At 41.4% G+C, this 18,639-nt stretch overlaps 1 protein-coding gene across 3 annotated transcripts in view; it reads right to left on the bottom strand.

Moving 5' to 3' along the window:
- CCDC186 (coiled-coil domain containing 186) overlaps positions 1 to 9,618 on the bottom strand; it is a 56,477-nt gene extending 46,859 nt beyond the window's left edge. Inside the window, exons 1-2 of one of the 3 annotated variants that reach the window (XM_064373825.1) lie at positions 9,409 to 9,618; positions 8,566 to 8,690 (exon numbers count right to left, since the gene is read on the bottom strand). The gene's annotated coding sequence lies outside the window, so the exon portion shown is untranslated. Of the gene's footprint in view, positions 1 to 8,565; positions 8,691 to 9,408 lie in introns of those variants that run through there. The other 2 variants (XM_012448024.3, XM_064373824.1) reach the window with 2 other exon arrangements.
- Positions 9,619 to 18,639: the final 9,021 nt, after the last annotated feature.

Below are 18,639 nucleotides of genomic sequence, written 5' to 3'. Positions count from 1 at the left end.
TTTCTACAGCCACTGTCCCCTACTTGCAACCAAACCCAGGCCTCCGATCACTTCACTTCATACCGGAAACACTTGAACTGTTGGTTTCTCAATCTCACTCCATTCCTCTCTCCTGCTCTCCTTTTTGCAACTCCAAGTGATGGGGGAAGGAGGCTGAAGGAAGGACAGGTTACTTTGGACAGCCCAGGAGTGGGACAGCACCAAGGCAGGCAATAGGTCACCCAAACCAGAGAAGAGGTTGAAGTGTGTACTACACTGGCTCTGCCAAAGGGGAACTGCCCTCTTCCGTGGCAAAAGGGGCCAGGGAGCCATAATACTGCCACTACAAAATCCACACATACTGAGGAAGGTGAGACCCAGGTATCTGGGATCAACTTCCCCTTTGACTGCCACACTGCATTTCAATAGAAGAAAAGGCTGACTGACTGGCACCTCCTGATTCACCTTCCTGTAGGTGGAAGGCTTGGTCTTGGGGAAACTCTCTGGAAGGCACTGTTTTTACTTAAAACAAGATCAAACCCGAAATCCTTTCATATGTGATTCCTAAAACCGTAAACCCAAAACCGGTTCCTATGTGATTTCTAAAGCTGTAAACCCGAAACCGTTTCATATGTGATTTCTAAAGCTGTAAACCCAAAACCTTTTCACATGTGAGTCCTAAAGCTGCAAATCTTCATATGTAATTTCTAAGGCTATAAACCCAAGATTCTTCCATGTGTAGTATCTAAAGTATAAGCCTATATAAAGGCAGAACCTTCCTTTCTTAGATGAACTGGGTAATCTGAAACCATCGCCCGGCTCCCCACCGTAATATTAATAATAATAAACCCTTTCCTTCCCCATTTGGTGTTCAGGAGCTCTGTTTCTCGCAGCCACTCCTGCTAAAATACTACCTTTCAGAGACCATCATTGAATCCAGTCAGAAGAACCAGAGTGAGGCCAGGACCACCTCTTCCCTTTTTAGAGGTTCAGGTAAAATGAGAGTGCTGCCTCCACAGACTGGTCTTCTTCCTCAGGGGCTAGAGAAAGGAGAGAGAGGCCAGGCACGGTGGCTCATGCCTGTAATCCCAGCACTTTGGGAGGCCCAGATGGGTGGATCACCTGAGATCAGTTCAAGATCAGCCTGGCCAACATGGTGAAACCCTGTCTCTACTAAAAACAGAAAAATTAGCTGGGCATGATAGCGAGTGTCTATAATCCCAGCTACTCAGGAGGCTGAGGAGAGAGAATTGATTGAACCCAGGAGGTGGAGGCTGCAGTGAGCCGAGACTGTGCCATCGCACTCTAGCCTGGGCAACAGAGTGAGACTCCAGCTCAAAAAAAAAAAAGAAAAGAAATAAGAGGGAGCACGGCTTTGAGTCAAATTACACCTCTTCAAGCCAAGCAGCGGGTAACAGTTTCAACTTTTCTTCAGAGAAAACAGAGTAAGTGACTTCATTTTTTTTTTTTTAATGGCTGGAAGCTGCCTTAATTTCTGGAGTAAGTTTCTTATAGTAACCAAAAGTGGCAACAAAGTTACATCAGACCAAGACATTCTCAAAGGACACCACTTCCGAGCAAAGTACAGGGGTTAGGAGTGTTTTACACTGTATGACTGGAGACCCAGTCAGGAAAAAATAAAACCATTTCATGTTTATACCCCAGATTTGTGATTCCTCAGTAAACCAGTTGTACCACTTTTCCAATCTTATCTCTCAACACATTCCTAAAATCCTGGCACTTCACTATACTTTACTAGCCCAACCAGTCTAACTCTAGATTCTCCCAACTTGTTTATTACCATTTCAATGGCTTTGTTCTCAACTAGAATGTTGTTTCTTTCTGTCTATCTAAAAGCCTATGTATGTTTAAAGGACCAATTCTAATGTCACATCTTCCTCCAAATTTTCTCTCATCACAAAAAACAGTCTCTCAGGGTAAATTTAAAGACACTGCATTTATACTCATAAAGCACATAGAGCCTTTCTTGTGACCTTTTTGAAGAGGCAGCATTTAGCCTTTTAAATGATCTTTGTACTTGCATGAAAATGGAACTTCACTCTGAACTGAATCAAACTCTAAAGTCTCATGCAATATAATAGTAATAATAAATAAATCTAACAAACATTCTCTACTACATTTACTCTCATTTTTACAAATGCTCTTCAGTGGTTATAAAAATGAAGATAGGGTCAACTGGGTTTATACACAGTGATCTAGGGAGCAAACAGCATTTAGTGGATGGGAAACAGGTTGTAAGATGACAATGTGCAAGACAGTATAGAACAAGAAAAATGTGTCATCCTGCTGGATATTTAGATTTAAAAAGCTGTTTATTTGGTTACTTAAGCTTAGAATCCGTTTTAAATACCCTCCTCCTATAAATTAAGGAAGACTCAGATTAACTTCAAAAGACAAGTACTTTCTGGAACTTCTCTTGGCAATATACTCATGACCTTTAGAAAAATCATATAAACTGGCATCTGATAACCACTTAGCTTGCAAACTTTTTGATGCTCAAATGAATACTGTTTGGGAGCCAAAGGAAAAAGAGGGGGTTAATAGTGGTCTGTGTGTATATATGTAAAAAGTCATAACCATAAATAGCTGCACAAGAGTGGTAGCAGATGGGGTGGAGGGGGGAAGCAATGAACTTGATTATGTGCACAATTAACCAGAAGAAAAACAGTCAGCTGAGTCCTCACATGGGTCTCCAGTTGACAATACTGATATAGGCCAATTTGGCTGCTGTTCCAAGTTTTGTGGGGGGAGGATGGTGTGAAGTAAAAAGAGCTGTCATTGAGGCTACTAAGGACAGAATGGCAGGTAGTAGACTAAAAGGGAAGGATGTAAAACCAGACATTCATTTGCAAGATTATTTTAATTTAAGAAGTGCTTGTATACCGGGTGCAGTGTGTAATCCCAACACTTTAGAAGGCTGATATGGAAAGACTGATTGAGCCCAGGAGTTTGAGACCAGCCTGGGCAACATTAACAAGACCTCATCTCTATAAAAAAATTTGTTAAAGTTAGTTGGGCATGGTGGCATGCACCTGTAGTCCCAGCTACTCAGAAGGCTGAGGTGGGAAGATCACTTGAGCCCAGGAGTTCAAGGCTACCGTGTGCTATGATGGTGCCACTGCACTCCAGCCTGAACAAGAGTGAGACCCTGTCTCTAAAAAAAAGTGCTTGTACAAAGCAAATTTATACTCACATATATATAATAGTTACAATTATAGATTAAATACTTTTCAGCAACTCTTACTCATTAGGAGAAATGCTGTATTTAATACAGCACAGTCATAAAATTCCTTTTAACTCAAGTACTTTTTCTCCCCCATAGTTGTTTCTGTTTCTGACACAGTACTACAGGACCAATTCACACTTCAAAATCATTTCAGTGGGTGAGAACTGGTTTCGCTCTTACTGGAGCTCATCAGCTGTAGGCAACTGGTCAAGAAACAATTTTTACTTGCCTTAAAGTCAACTACTACCCACTGTGGATCTTATTTCTTAATGAAAAAACTCACATTTCTACAAAATTATTTCCATACAAGAGCCATATAATGAAAACACTGTCTTTTGCAAATACTGCCCCTATATATAACATCACTATTGTAAAATCTAAGATTGATATTCATGGTACTTTTCAGACCCTGCATGTTGATACAGCAGCTGCTGTCTGCCACCTGGACCACTGAACTGGCTCAACTGATCTTGTGACTCAGCACAAGACGACAGCTTCAACCCCCAATGATTTCATCCCCGACTCAACCAATCAGCATTCCCCATTCCCTAGCCTGCTGCCCACCAAATTATCATTTAAAAAAAAAACCCTAGTCTTCTAATTTTCAGAGAGATTGATCTGAGTAATAAGCTTCTTACTCCTATTTGGCTGGCTCTGCATTTATTAAACTTTCTCTACTATAATACTGCTATCTCAGTAAACTGCCTCTGTGCAGCAGACAAGAACCTGTCAGGTGATTACAAACTCACAGATACTCAGTAACAGGTTATCAAACAAACTAGTCTCATATGAAGGTACTAAGAAATACATTTCCAAACTAGATGTTAATTTTTACTAAATACATATTGAGCATCGCGGGCACTATTCTAGGCGTTGGGAACATGGCAGTGAATACAATAGAAATCTCTCATTTTATTCTTCGTGTTTTACTGCCAATAAACACTAAAGTATTATGGATTCTATAGTATTTAAGGCTATAGTATTTTAACTTTAAGGTTTGCCAGGGTTCCATCAGAAGCTAAGTAAAAAATGCTAAGTGTTTTAAGTCTATTAAGAGAAATCTGGCTTTATTCACAGACTATAAATTTTTAAATTATAAACTGCACCTTTTTTTTTTTTTTTTTTTTTTGAGACAGAGTCTCACTCTGTCAGCTCAGGCTGGAGTGCAGTGGTGCATCTTGGCTCACTCCACCTCCCAGGTTTGAGCAATTCTCCTGCTCAGCCTCCCAAGTAGCTGGGATTACAAGGGTGTGCCACTACACCCAGCTAATTTTTGTATTTTTAGTAAAGATGGGGTTTCACCATGTTGGCCAGGCTCTCTTGAACTCCTGACCTCAAGTGATCTGCCTGCCTCAGCCTTCCAAAGTGCTGGGATTACAGGCATGAGCCACCATGCCCAGCCTGTACCATTCTTAAATAATACCAGCTGTAAACATCTCAAGTAATATCCATTAAGCAAACTGAACTTGAGACCACTCCTATTCTTCAATATAATGGTTTACTGTCCTTTGTAGGAAAAGTACCTACATCAAAAGAGATTTTATGTATTCTCCAAAAACACTTTGAAAGCAGCATAAACAAAAGAATAAACATCTTTCTAACTAGTTCTAACAATATTTTGATATGGGAATTAATGTCAGAAGTAAAAATCAAATCAAAAAAGCATCCACACAGTTCAATGTAACCTGCTCACAACTCCCAACTTTTGATAAATAACTTTAAAAGACAAACACTTTCTGGATAAAGCTAGCTAGCTATTTACTTATTTATTCATGTTTAGAAACAGGGTCTCACTCTGTCACCCAGGCTGGAATGCAGTGGCTCAATCATAGCTCACTGCAGCTTCAAACTTCTGGCTCAAGCAATCATCCCACTTAAGGCTTCCAAGTAGATAAGACTACAAGGTGCATACCACCACACCCAGCTAATATTTTTAACTTAGCTTTTTAAAAATAGAATAATAGGATGGAAAAGAACTTGTGTAAGAAACATGAAAATTTTATTTCACGTGATAGAAATATCTGACACTGAAGTTTCATAAAAAGTGAATTTATGCAGATCAAATTCTGCTTTTAAAAGATAAAAACCGAGGGGGCTATTTCAAAAAAAAACTCCAAGTTCTAAAATAAAAAAAAAGGAAGAAATAATTTTTAAAGTAGTCACATCCTATTAAGCTTCTGGGTAAAATTTAAATTTTCAGTTTATTATTGTTCAGAGACAGGGTCTTGCTCAGTCACCCAGGCTGGAGTGCAATCATAGATCACTGCAACCTCGAATTCCTGGGCTCAACTGATCTTCCCATCTCAGCCTCTTAAGAAGCTGTGACTACAGGTACATGCTGCCAAACCCAGTTAATTTTTAAAAATGTTTTGTAGAGACAGGGTCTTCCTATGTTGCCCAGGCTGACGATCTCAAACTACTGACGTCAAGCAATCCTCTCACCTCAACCCTCAAAGAGTGCTGGGATTTCAGATGTGAGCCACCATGACTGACACAAATTTAACTGTAATATACTATTTATTTTAGGTGAAATATAGCACCAGAATAAAAAAGTTTCCTTTAGTTCACCAGCTGGAAAACTGTGTTTTATAAGGCCAAGGTTATTTATCCCTGTGGAGGTACGTTTAGTTTTACACCCAAGACTCACAGCAAGGTGAACTTTATGATATGTGCATTCTCTCTCTCTCTCTCTCTCTCTCTCTCTCTCACACACACACACACACACACAAAGATGTTTCAAAAAAGACTTGGGCAATAGATGCAGCAAGACCTCCACCCTCACCAACTCCCAAATAGTACCAAATCCTATGATAGGATAACAGGACAAAGAGAAATTATGGTCCATCAAAATTCCATAAAAAGAGGGTCAGTGGCCACACCATATATTCACATTATCAAGTTACATCATATATGCCATATCAGCTCGGAAACTTTACAGACCTATAAAACTTTACTAAAGCAGAAAGTTATTAGACTAATGTAGAAATCTAATTTGAGGCCAGGTGCTGTGGCTCAGGCCTATAAGCCTAGCACTTTGGAGGACCAAGACAGGTGGATCACCTGAGGTCAGAATTTGAGACCAACCTGGCCAACATGGAAAAATCCCATCTCTACTAAAAATACAAAACTAGCTGGGAGTGCTAGAGCACGCCTGTAATCCCAGCTACTTAGAAGGCTGAGGCAGGAGAATCACTTGAACCTGGGAGGCGGAGGTTGCAGTGAGTTGAGACTGCACTCCAGCCTGGGCAACAAAAGCAAGACTCCACTCCATCTCACCAAAAAAAAAAAAAAAAGAAAGAAAGAAAAAAGAAAAAGAAGAAGAAGAAATCTAATTTGAAGCTTGCACTTGCACTTTAATGAGTCTAAATAAACACAAAAAGTATTATCAGCTAGTTTTCTTCCAAATCTGAAAACTAATAAGGGGAAAAAAAAAAAATCTGACCTATAGTTCCCTTTTCAAAAAGGAAGGCTGCCAGGCATGGTGGCTCACACCTGTAATCCCCACACTTCGGTAGGCTGAGATCGGAGGATCAAATGAGGCCAAGAAACACAGCAAGATCTGATCTATTAAAAAAATAATAATTTTTTTTTTTTAATTAAAAAGATTAGCATGGTGGCCTGTGCCTGTTGTACTAGCTACTCAGGAGTCTAAGACAGGAGGATTGCTTGGGCCCAGGAGTTCAAGGCTACAGTGAATTATGATCAAACCACTATACTGCAGCCTGGGTGACACATTGAGATCTTGTCTCAAAAAACATAAGAAAACGAAGGCTATTATCTTTAAAAAATTTTTTTTCAAGTTATAAGCCTACATTATATTAAAAAGTTTGGGTTAATGTTTACATTTTGAAGCCACCTATGGCCAAGGTTGGTTAATTTGGTATGCTACAGTTTATAAAAAAAAATAAACTGATTGTCTACAAGATTATGTAGTAAATGCAGTAGACACTATGTAGTCTACATAATCCTACAACTATCACTTCTTGTGAATTAGTGACAAATGTTAGTAAGAAATACACTCAATCCAATCAAAACTATGCTGGGGCTGATTCTACTTTGTATCTACTGCCCCTTCATCTCAGTATTTTTCCTTTTTTTTCTTTTTAGCCCAATAAATTTTTTAAATCTCAGTAGCTAAGAAAGTTCAAAGCAGTTTGAAACAATAGAAGATGAAATTATCTATGATCTCACTGCTGCCCCTAAAATGAATACTAATTGTAACATCTGCAATATTGTAAACTCAGTGATATGTTTATGAGAAACTTAAGAACCAGAAATTGAACAACCAGCTTTAGTTATTTAAAGGTAGAGAAAAAAGGAAAACTTAAATTTTACTAACAGAAAAAAAAAAATTCAGGCTAAGGATTTTTACTTTAACACTAAACTGTTGGATGAATTTGGGAAACCAGTACAGATTACTAGTCATTCTCCAAAGGGAAAGATTATTTTCTAAATCTCTAAATAAGGCTGCTTTGTGCTTCAACCTACTGTCTCTTCCCTAGAGTCAGTATAGTGCAATGCTTTTATCTTCACTCCATGATGTCAGCATAAAGCTGCAAATAGATGTTTCTAAACTGAACATACTAAGCAATCATCCTCAGCTATGCTGTCACTGCAGAGCATTAAAGGACAATTCTTTATGAGTGAAGGAACTAAAAGGTTGGAGTGGTCACTGTGATACTAACCAACCCTTTCCATTAGCAATAAATGGGACTCAAAGTCAATGACATACTATGGTATCTCCACTGTTTAAAGAAACCTTAAGTTTATATGCAGTTATTCTGAATTTAAGAGGGCCTTAAAAACACACACACACACAATCCATGCATTTCCAGGGAGAATCTTCAGTAATTATACGTCTGCCTACAATGCTGTAAAAATGGGTTTTAATTTTTACTACTGCAAGATTTGTGATCTAATATCTTCACTGAATTGAAAATAACATGAAGAGACTAAAAATAAAAGAAAAAAAATGAACCTGGTCAATTATTACCGTTTTTTGTGTAATGGTGGATAAAGAATTGAAGAGAAGTTACACAGGGAACAGTGTACATTACACACAGAGATAGTTGTTTCACTATCAGTGTCTCTTGAACCTGAATCCTTCCCACGAGATGAACACTCTGTAAATACTAGGTGTAGTTAGTAGTTGGGAAAGCCACACCCACAACTAGCATACCAAAATAGTTAATAGCAGATTTTTTCTGAATGACTACCTCTTGTGTGCTGGTAATTTACTGCACAACTTAGAAGACAACACCCGGCCCAGCGTTTTGGAAGAAACAAAAAGCTGAGCATCAAAGGAACATAACACACATGCAGAGAAAACGGCCAAGTACCTGGGACTGTACTGCATATTTTTACTATATTCTCTCTTCTGATTCCCATAGGTAACAAGATTATCAAGTGAAAGAAGTGGGATTCTAATCCAGATGTTCTGACTCCAAATCCAGGCCTCTTTACTCTAAACAAAATCAAGATGGGAATATTAGCTGAAGTTGTTAAACTTACAATAATTACACCTGCACTGTTTCCCAAGATTGCTACTTGGGGACACGTGGAAGGGCTTTTTGTTTGTCTGTCTGACCATTTTTCACTATAGATGGAGACATACATCTGAAACCCCTCCCTTACCAACCAAGGTTTATGAAATGCCTTGATGTCCTTGAAAGACAACATAAAGAACAGTATCCGCCACTCCAAAGAATCATTTCTAAGAAACTTAAAATCACAGTAATGGGAGTGTTTGGAAGAGGGTAACAAGTCACCACAACAGGAAACATAAAACACACACAGACAACTTGAGACGAAAAGCGAAATGGGCGATAGAGTCTAGGAAAGATTCTCGAGCAGGTGGGGCTTGGCTGCAGCTCACACGCAGCCCAGGCAGTGGGCTCCAATTCAGTCGCTCTCCAGGTACAGCCCCTGCGACCCCCGCTGACCCCTCTCTGCCGCCTCCAAGGTCCCGGAACCGAAGGAGAAAAGCAGGGAGCGGAAGGGGCTTGAAACCTGTTCCCCAGCCCTCCCTGTCCTCCGCGGCCTCAGAGGAGACAGGCGGGGAACCGGCTTGCCCTTGCCCTCGCCCGCCCTTGGACCTGCAGGATGGAGCGGAAGGTTGTCAACCCCACCGCGCCGCCACCGCCGACTCCCCAGTCTGCCCAGAGCGCCCCTCAGACACTCACCCCACTTCTCCAAGCCTCAGGCCACACCCTAACGAGGCCGCTGGAGCTCTGGCTCAGGGGCCAACTTTTCCATAGCGGGGTCCGACCAGCCAGGAGTGGGAGGAAAAAACCGCCGTAAGAAACAGAGCCGACGCCTCACTCCCTCAGCCGCGGATTCCCCAAGCCCCCGCGGAGCTGACACATCAACAAAGATGGCGGCGACGCTGAAGCCGGCTCGGCTACAGCTGAGGGGGCGGGGGCTCCCTGGAGGAACCAATCAGCTCGGCGCGGGCGGGGTGACGCGGCGCACCTTGAGGTCCTGGGTAACCTGTCTGCAATGGGCGGGGCCGGCGGAGCTCCGCCTCCCATCTCGCGGCCCGGGAGGCCCCGCCCCGCACTCAGCCAGGTTGGGCACCAACGTCCCCGCGGACCTGGAGAGCCGGCTTTCCTTCCCTTGGTGCGGTCCTGACTCTTAACGCTCCTCTGGACCCACGCACGTTTTTTCTTTCTGCAGGACGCTCTTGTTGGCTATTACTACTCCTCACCCTTTGGCCTGCATGAGTCAGGGACATAAAGCAATAAAAGAGAATTTGAAATCGTGGCTTCCCGGCTCTGATGCGTAAACCTTGCACCTGACGTGGGCGGAGTCGCCAGGAGCAGGCTACCTGCCAGGTCGACAATTCAGCCCTGGGGGAAACTTCTGCGGGGTTCCGTAACAGCGCATTCGTGTCTTTAGCGTGGCGCTGCTGCCATTGTTTAATAATAAACTGTCGGTGCCTTCGTCCCTGGCTCCAGACTGAGTGCATTGATAGCAGGGAGTGTCCTCTCCCGGCTGGGTAACCTGGCACGCAGCATGGCAACAAAAGTGTATTGGGTACAGTTGCCCCGCCGGGGCCAGAGAAGGAAGGTAAGCAGTTCAGTTTCTGGAGGTTTTGCAAACCTCCTCAGTCCAGGAAACGATGTTCTTTGGTTTAGGACTTATACACATCTCATGAATGAAAATAGCTAATTCAGAAGCTTCTGCAATGCAAGAGTTTGTAAAAGCAAAACTTACTACCGTTCTATTAAGCTTCTTCGATACTGCTGGCAAAACACACAAACGGAGGTGTAATGGCACCTCACTCCTCCTTAAATGAAGGTATTACATTGAAGCACATTTTGCAGTTACAGTGTCTTGTCACAGAAATGGTTTGACTTTAAAACAATAAATCAACCAAACCTTCCTAGGGAGACATTAATCCAAGACGAAAAAACTGAAGAAATCTTAAGCTGTTTTCAGTACTCATATTGCCAGTAATAACATTGATATTGCTATTTCTATTTCTGAATTTACAATTAATATAAAGCATATAAATACATCTTTGGAAACTAAGTTTTTCACTCTAAGAGGAAAGAAATACAAATATAAACCAAAGAGATTACATTAAAATTCTGCAATCCTATATTTGAATTTGGAAATATCAGAATTAACTCATGGTACATTTTTCTTTCATGAAAAAAAAGGTGTGTCCACTGAAAACTCCTAGAACAGTGACCAACCCATTGCACACTCCTCCAGATTATGATCTCTAAATATCATTTTCCAAAAAAAGTTACCTTGGCTCCTCCTGGAGGTTAAATGCTAATTCCCAGTCAGGGCAAGAAATATGCAAGATAGCCGAGGATATGTTGGTTGAAATATGCAAGATAGCCTAGGACATGTTGGTTGTAGCAGAAAGCAAGGAAGAAAGCAAAGCGAAGATAACATGAGGTGTGCTCAAAAGACTCAGAAGCCAGTTCAAAGATGCTCCAACTTCTCAAACAGGACAAATTTAGCATTCAAAAATAATAACAGCAACGAGTTGAGACGAATTATGTGAAAAATCAGTGAGTGCATTTCTTTTAATGTCATTGACCCTCTTGGAAAGATGCCAAAAAGTTGTTACAGTCTGAGAACTGAGAAAGGTGAATAATCAAGCATTCATCTTACCTTTCCTGTTGCAAACTGAATGTCAATCAAATAGACAATGTGAGGAAGTTCTTCTCTGTAGAACTCCATGTAATAAATGCAGAAAGAAAGATGATCACTATTTTGCAAACTCTAATGAAATAATAGATCTAGGTAATGATCATCTGTGAGTCTGGAACCATTAGATGAAAAACTGATAGGAAACTTCGTATTGTAATGGATGGATGGGGCTGACAACACTTGAACTTACTAGATCAATCTTAATATCCTCCACAGAGAAACAATTACATATTTTGTATCTTCAGAAATGCTACAATAGAGAAGCACACCACCACCTGTGAAGCATTTTTGCCAGGGGGATATTTTGCAATCAACAAAATTGAATGGAAAAAAACCCTGCAGTTACTGTAATAAATAAATTGCAAGAGAAGTACAGGACTTAAAGAGAAATCCCTTTTTAAAATATATCACTGAGTGCAAATGCAGGATGTTTTGATCCTGATTTGAACATACCAACTATGTAAGATAACATTAGAGTGGCTGGGCGTAGTGGCACACACCTGTAATCCCAGCACTTTGGGAGGCCAAGATGGGCTGCTTGAGCTCAGGAGTTTGAGACCAGCCTGGGCAACATGGTGGGACCCCATCTCTAAAAAGAAAAAAAAAATAACATTTGATGTGTCTTGAAATATTTAATACTAATTTTATGATATTAAGAAATTATGGCCAGGCACCATGGCTTACACCTGTAATCCCAGCTACTGAGGCGGAATGATGGCTTGAGTTCAGCAGTTCAAGACCACAGTGAGCTATGACTGTGCCACTGCACTCCAGCTTGGGCGACAGAGCAAGACCCTGTCAGAAAGAAAGGAAAATAAAGGAAAGGAGAGGAGAGGAGAAAAAGGAGGAAGGAAAGGAAAGGAAAAGGAAGATAAAGTATTGTTTTTAAGTTTTGGTGATGCTACTTAAAAGTGGTAATCTCTTAAAGACACTTACTTAACAGTATTTTTGGATGAAAACATACAGCATCCCAGAAAGTAATAAACTGTTTAACAAACAAAAACCCTCCACCTGATGATAGCATGTGAAAGAACAGAAACCAACTGAAACAGCTCCCTGTGGTCAAAGCTGGAAAAATCTGAGCAAGGAAATAAATTAGTATTGGATTATAAAGGTATAAAATAAATATCCAAGAGTCTATTATTAAATTAGTAAATGGAGGAGAAGAGACAAATCTCCCATGCAGAAGAATTCCAAATAATTTCTGTAGACACCGCACTTTCAAAGAGGGAAAGCATAACTCCCTACTCCTTAAATGTGGGCTTCAAATAATAGCTTCCTTCCAAAGTGTAAATGATATGAAAAGGGAAGGGAAAACAAGAATATAGTAGAAAGACCTAACAAATACGACCACAGCCAGATGACCAAGGCCTACGTCAATTGTCATAATTATATTCATAGGATGTACGCTTTATATGATACAATAAAAATGGCATTTTTACCTCTGTGGTCTTCCTTCCAATAACCCATAACTCCTTTCCTTCTAGGAGAGAAACATCAAATTCCAAAAGTAGGGCATCCTACAAAATGCCTGACAGTACTCCTGGAAACTATCAAGATCATCAAAACAAAAAGTCAAAGGAAGTCCCAGGCCAAGAAGAGCCTAAGGCTCCATGAAAACTCAATGTAATATGATATCCTGGATGAGATCTTGCATCAGAAAAGGGACAATAGGTAAAAACTAAGGAAGTCAAAACTATGGAGTTTAATTAATAATGTATCAATGTTGGTTCTTTAATTGTAACAAATGTATCATGTTAACAGACCATACTAATAATAGGGGAAATGATGGGCTTCTGTCAGCCCTTTCTTTCTGTTTTTTCTTTTCATTTTTTTTTGAAACAGAGTGTTGCTCTGTTACCTAGACTGGAGTGCAGTGGCAGGATCTCAGCTCACAGCACCCTCCACCTTCCAGGTTCAAGCAATTTTCCCCCTCAGTGAGTCTCATAAGTAGCTGGGATTTACAGGTGCTGGCTACCACGCCCAGCGAATTTTTATTTTTAGTAGACATGGGATTTCACCATGTTGGCCAGGCTGGTCTTGAACTCCTGACCTCAGGTGATCTGCTGGCTTTGGCCTCCCAAAGTCCTGGGATTACAGGCGTGAGCCACCGTGCCCAGTCAGCACTTTCATTTCACTATTCTGTAAATCCGAAACTGCTCTGTGTATTTAAAATGTATTAAAAAGGTATATCAACTAAAGAAAAAAAATCAGACTTTTAAAGAATTGAAGTTAGTTTTACTCAGAGTCTTACCAAGGATTGCAACCAGGGAGAGCCAGAGAATGTCTGTTAAACTACTCCAAAGCAGTGTGTCAGCACACTTTATATATTAGGTGGTAGAGGTTCTGCCCAGGTGTTACATTAAAAGTGCCCAGAAGCTATATACGATCAAAATCTCTTCAAAGTTTGGGTACAAGAGTAAGTCTGGGCATTATTATTAATCTTGACCATTATGTACAGAAAAAGGCAAGGGCTAGATCACTGAATGTATCTTTTCTAAAAATGCAGTGATTCTCAGGAGGAGTGGGAACCTGAGTTCTATCCTGCTTACATAGTCCTCAAGGCTTTCTTCCGGAGGGCTGAGATGTTACTGAGTCAGGGGGTCTGAAATCATGCCGACAAACACAATGAACAAATATGGCTTTTTCACAGTGAGGGAGGAGTATGCTGGGGGCCAGAAGCCGACGTTGGCTACTTTGTCTCACATTTACAGTTCTTGGATTTGCTTCAAAACAATGCCAAAAGAGTGCCTAAGTGGCATTTGGACAAGATTAACCATGAATTGATAATGTGGAAACTAGATGATAGGTACACAGGGGTTCCCTTCTTATGAAATTGTTAAAAAGTTTTAAAAAAAACAAACCTTGTCTTTAACACCAAAACACCAATAGATATAATCACATGCCCTCAGTCAGAAAAAAAGTATGAGCACGTGTGTGTTTTGTTTCTAAGACCAGGCAGAGGCAGTTGATTTCTTTGGAAAAGCTTGTAAGACCTTTAAGCGGCTACGACGACCCAAGTGACCTTTGAGCGAAGTGCGTCTTTGTGCTCAAAATCTGCCAAAGGCGTTCCCAGGGACACCTTTCTAGAAGAAGCTAGAACAAAATAAAATTTCTGCAAAGGAACGTTTTAAGCCTGCAACTAGAGCACAAGCTGCTTCCGGGAAAGGCGGAGGGAGCACGTGGGCATTTCGAGTTGCACGTGGGCATTTCGAGTTGCACGTGGGCGCGGAGTGCGCAGGCGCGCGCTGGAGCCAAGAGGGAGTACTCGGAGGCGAGAGGAGTGCTGGACGCATCTCAGGCGGCTGGGCTCCCAGCACCGGCAGTCACCGCCAACGCCAGGCTGCAGAGACAGGGCTGGGTACCCAGTCCTCTTGCCTCTTTCCAGGTCAGGGTTCCCAGGCGTATATGGGAGAGAGAAGGACGGCATGGAGGGGAAGGGAGGGGGCTTCGGTCGTTGGGGGCCAGACGTTGGGCGCTGGACGTTGGGGTTGGGCGTTGAGCGGGTACAATGGGCTTGGAAGTGGAGAGAGGAGACCTGGAACCTTGGCTGCGAAGGGCGGGTCTAAGGTCAGAGGGTTTGGTGTGGGAGGATTCTCTATGGGTTTGGAAATAGCACTTCCAGGCATCACTCCTTAAAATGCAAAAGTTCACCTTCTCTCTAAGAGAAACTTGTCTGTGGATTCAATGCCTTCGTTTAACTAAAAACTACGGTACAAACAATATTAGACTTTTTCCCCTACTTTTCTCCTATAGGAAAGGAAGTTATGCTGGGGCATTCACTTACATGTGGGTCAGCTGGCGCTAGTTGGTTTAAGGAGTGCCTGCTGTGCGCGAATAGCTTTTCCAGGCCTTAGGGCCTTTATTATAAATATGTTAACCCTTCTCGGCCTCTGAACTAGGGGAACGGAGGCGTCCAGTTTCCGTAGTGAGGCAGCTGGGTACTGTAAGCTAAAATGCAAGGCCGTGGAGGCGGAACCTGCATTTCCATCTAAACTGTGTAACGTGCTGACCTTGGGGGGGGGTTTGGTAAGTTATTCCAACTTCCCGCATCTCCCTTGTTTATCTGTAGGAATAACCAAATAAAAATACCCCAGTCCTGAAATTTTCATCTTAAACGTGCAAGGTGGTTCCACATGAATGGAAGACATTTTGTGCTTGTAGGACTGGTATAAAAGTAGATCAGAAATAATAGCGGCCCTTTGAGCACTTAGGAAGTACCAGCCACTGTGCTAAGTGATTTACTTAGTCTCTCATTTAATCCTCGTGGAGGATTTACGAGGAAGTTAACTACTACCATCCACATTTCGCAGTCACTGAATCCTAGAAAGATGAAGTGATTTGCCCAAGATAGCATGGCTCAATGAGCAAGACGAGACTTGGATCTGGCTGACTTCAGAGCTCAGGCTTTTCTGAACCATTGAGTTTTGCCGCTTTAAAACCGGAGTGTTTTCTTTGAGTAGAATTGTTCTTGCAGAATATATGGGGTTGCCAGGAAGACAAAGCATTAGAGAAGGAAAAAAATTACAGCTGAGTATCTCTGCATGCACTTAACGATGTTAAAAGAACTCTAGCCTGTAGTATCCTAGAGGGAAAGGAAATGGCTTACCCCATTGTTGACAGTGTATCTTAGGAAGCTCCCAGCAACGTCAAGGAGGACTGGTAGGATGCCAAGGAAGAGAGAGGGTTTGCCCTTAGGGAGCTTCAAGTCTTACTGGGTTCAAAGTGTGCAGTACAGAACAAAGAGATCTAGAAAGCTGAGGCCTCGTTTTTGCCTTTAGAACTATAGAAATGAGTCACTTTTAGTCCACTACTTTTTCAGTACCTCAGTGATTCCCAATTCTAAGAAAATGAGACGTAAAGAAATGTTGAGACTCTTCTAGTTAACTTTTGTGTTAGCCGAATCAACGTTTAATTACTGTGGATTCCAGAATGATTAAATATATTTTTATTTATCACCAGTAACATGTAAAAATAGTAAATTGTATAGGGGGGAAATTGCTTATTTTAAAACTGGGTAAGGTTAGCCCATGCAGCTTCAAGGCCTTTGCAGCAATAATCTGTTACATTTGTTTACCTGGGTATCATGTCTTCAGCCTGAGAATCACAGTATTATGCCAGAGGGCCTGCCTACTTGAGATTCAGATATTCCCAGTGGTTGACAAAGAATGAAGCCAAGTAGGAATAAATGCTAAATCTTACTGGTATTTTGTAATGTTAAAAATTCACCGCCGGGGCGCAGTGGCTCATGCCTGTAATCGCAGCACTTTGAGAGGCTGAGGTGGGCAGATCACCTGAGGTCAGGAGTTTCAGACCAGCATGGCCAACATGGTGAAACCCCGTATCTACTGAAAATACAAAAATGAGCCGGGCATGGTGGGGCACACCTGTAGTCCCAGCTACTGGAGAGGCTGGGGCAGGAGAAATGCTTGAACCCGGGAGGCAGAGGTTGCAGTGAGCTGAGATTGTGCCGCTGCACTCCAGTCTGGGCAACAGAGCGAGACAATGTCTCAAAAAAAAAAAAAAAAATCATCCTTAAAAGCTTGCTCTGTATGCCAGTGTGGTGGCTGCCTAAATCTATGCAGGTGTTAAATTCATAGAACTGTAAATCAAAGAAATCAAAGTACATGTAATGGTATGATAATTACATATTTTTTAAAAAATTCCAAAAGGTTTTAGGTGACTGAACATTTTACCTGGATTCACAGTAGTACTGGCCACATGCTCCAAAAGCTAATGCATAAATGGAAATAGTGTTCAAAGTCAGGGACATCCTGACTTTCCTGTTGGCGGGTTGCCAACCTGTGTCTGGAATCCTGTGTTCCATTACGAGAGTCATGTCAGTGTAAGAGTCTCAGGTGTTTGAAAGGTCGTGGTCACAGGACAGCAACAGCTGGGAAGGGAACCATTTTACAAAAAAGCACTGCAGCACAATTGGCTGTCTGGAATGAAAGGATACCAGAGGTTTCTGGGCCCAGAACAGGTGTAGATGTTTATTTGTCCTGGATGTTGTAATGAAAATTCCTGAATAGGGTGAGTCCTTCAAACTTCCTCCAAATATCTCGCCATAGGGTGGACCTTCTTTTAAGTATAAATCCTTTTTATTTGCTACTTAAACTTTATAGTGAGTCTAACACTGATAATGTTTCTAAGGTCAAATATATTTAGTACTTTTTGGATTTTGGAGGAATCGTAAGACATGAAGTTTTGCTATTAAATTTCAGCAAACCTCATGGCCTGTTGTGCTTCTCTACTTAAGACTGCCAGATGTCATTTCAGACAGCAAGTGTCATTTTCCCTGTCCAGGTTGGCATGAAAACTATTGGCATGCAATAGTGTATTTAAAATAGTTTTTATCATACGAATATCTTTTGAATGCGTAGTTCTATAAAGCACCATGGTGGATACTGCAGGAAATCAAAGGCATTTTTGTTTAGATTTTTTAAAATAAGAATTCCTGTGCTCAAGCAACTTAAAGTCTATAGGTAACTGTAATACAGGGTGGTGAGGTGCTGACTGTAGATTGATTGGCAGCCTGAGTTACCAAATAAGGACAGTGTTAGGAAAGGCTGTCTCAGATGTAAAATACAGCAGCATATTGAGAATCCAACTCTGTCTTGAGAAGATGACTAAACACTGGTTTCATGGTTTAAATTTTGCTGTGATCCTTTATTTGGTTTAGAATTAAGTCACCCCATTTTTGGCCGGGCGCAGTGGCTCATGCCTGTAATCCCAACACTTTGGGAGGCCGAGGCAGGCAGATCACAAAGTCAAGAAATCAAGACCATCCTGGCCAACATGGTGAAACCCCGTCTCTACTAAAAAGACAAAAAAATTAACCAGGCGTGGTGGCACGCCCCTGTGGTCCCAGCTACTCGGGAGTCTGAGGAGGAAGAACCGCTTGAATCCAGGAGGCGGAGGTTGCAGTGAGCCAAGATTGCACCACTGCACTCCAGCCTGGTGACAGAGCAAGACTCTGTCTCAAAAAAAAAAAAATAAAATAAAAATTACCACATTTTTGGGGAAAAAAAGGTTTATTAGATGATACTTCAATCTTTAAAATGTTTTTTTCTATAAAAACAACTTATTCAATATAACTTGGAAAGTGAAAAAGTTATCCTTATCAACCCATCTACCCCAGAATACTCATTTGTAATGTAATATACTTCAGTCATTTTTGTTTTGTTTTTGTTTTTGAGACGCAGTCCCACTCTGTTGCCCAGGCTGGAGTGCAGTGGCATGAT

Source organism: Aotus nancymaae, unplaced genomic scaffold, assembly GCF_030222135.1.
Source record: "Aotus nancymaae isolate 86718 unplaced genomic scaffold, 86718_ANA_hifiasm-v0.15.2.pri h1tg000010l, whole genome shotgun sequence".
Taxonomy (NCBI): domain Eukaryota; kingdom Metazoa; phylum Chordata; class Mammalia; order Primates; family Aotidae; genus Aotus; species Aotus nancymaae.
Note: the sequence above shows the minus strand (reverse complement) of the source record. Positions and strands in the feature narration are given on the sequence as shown.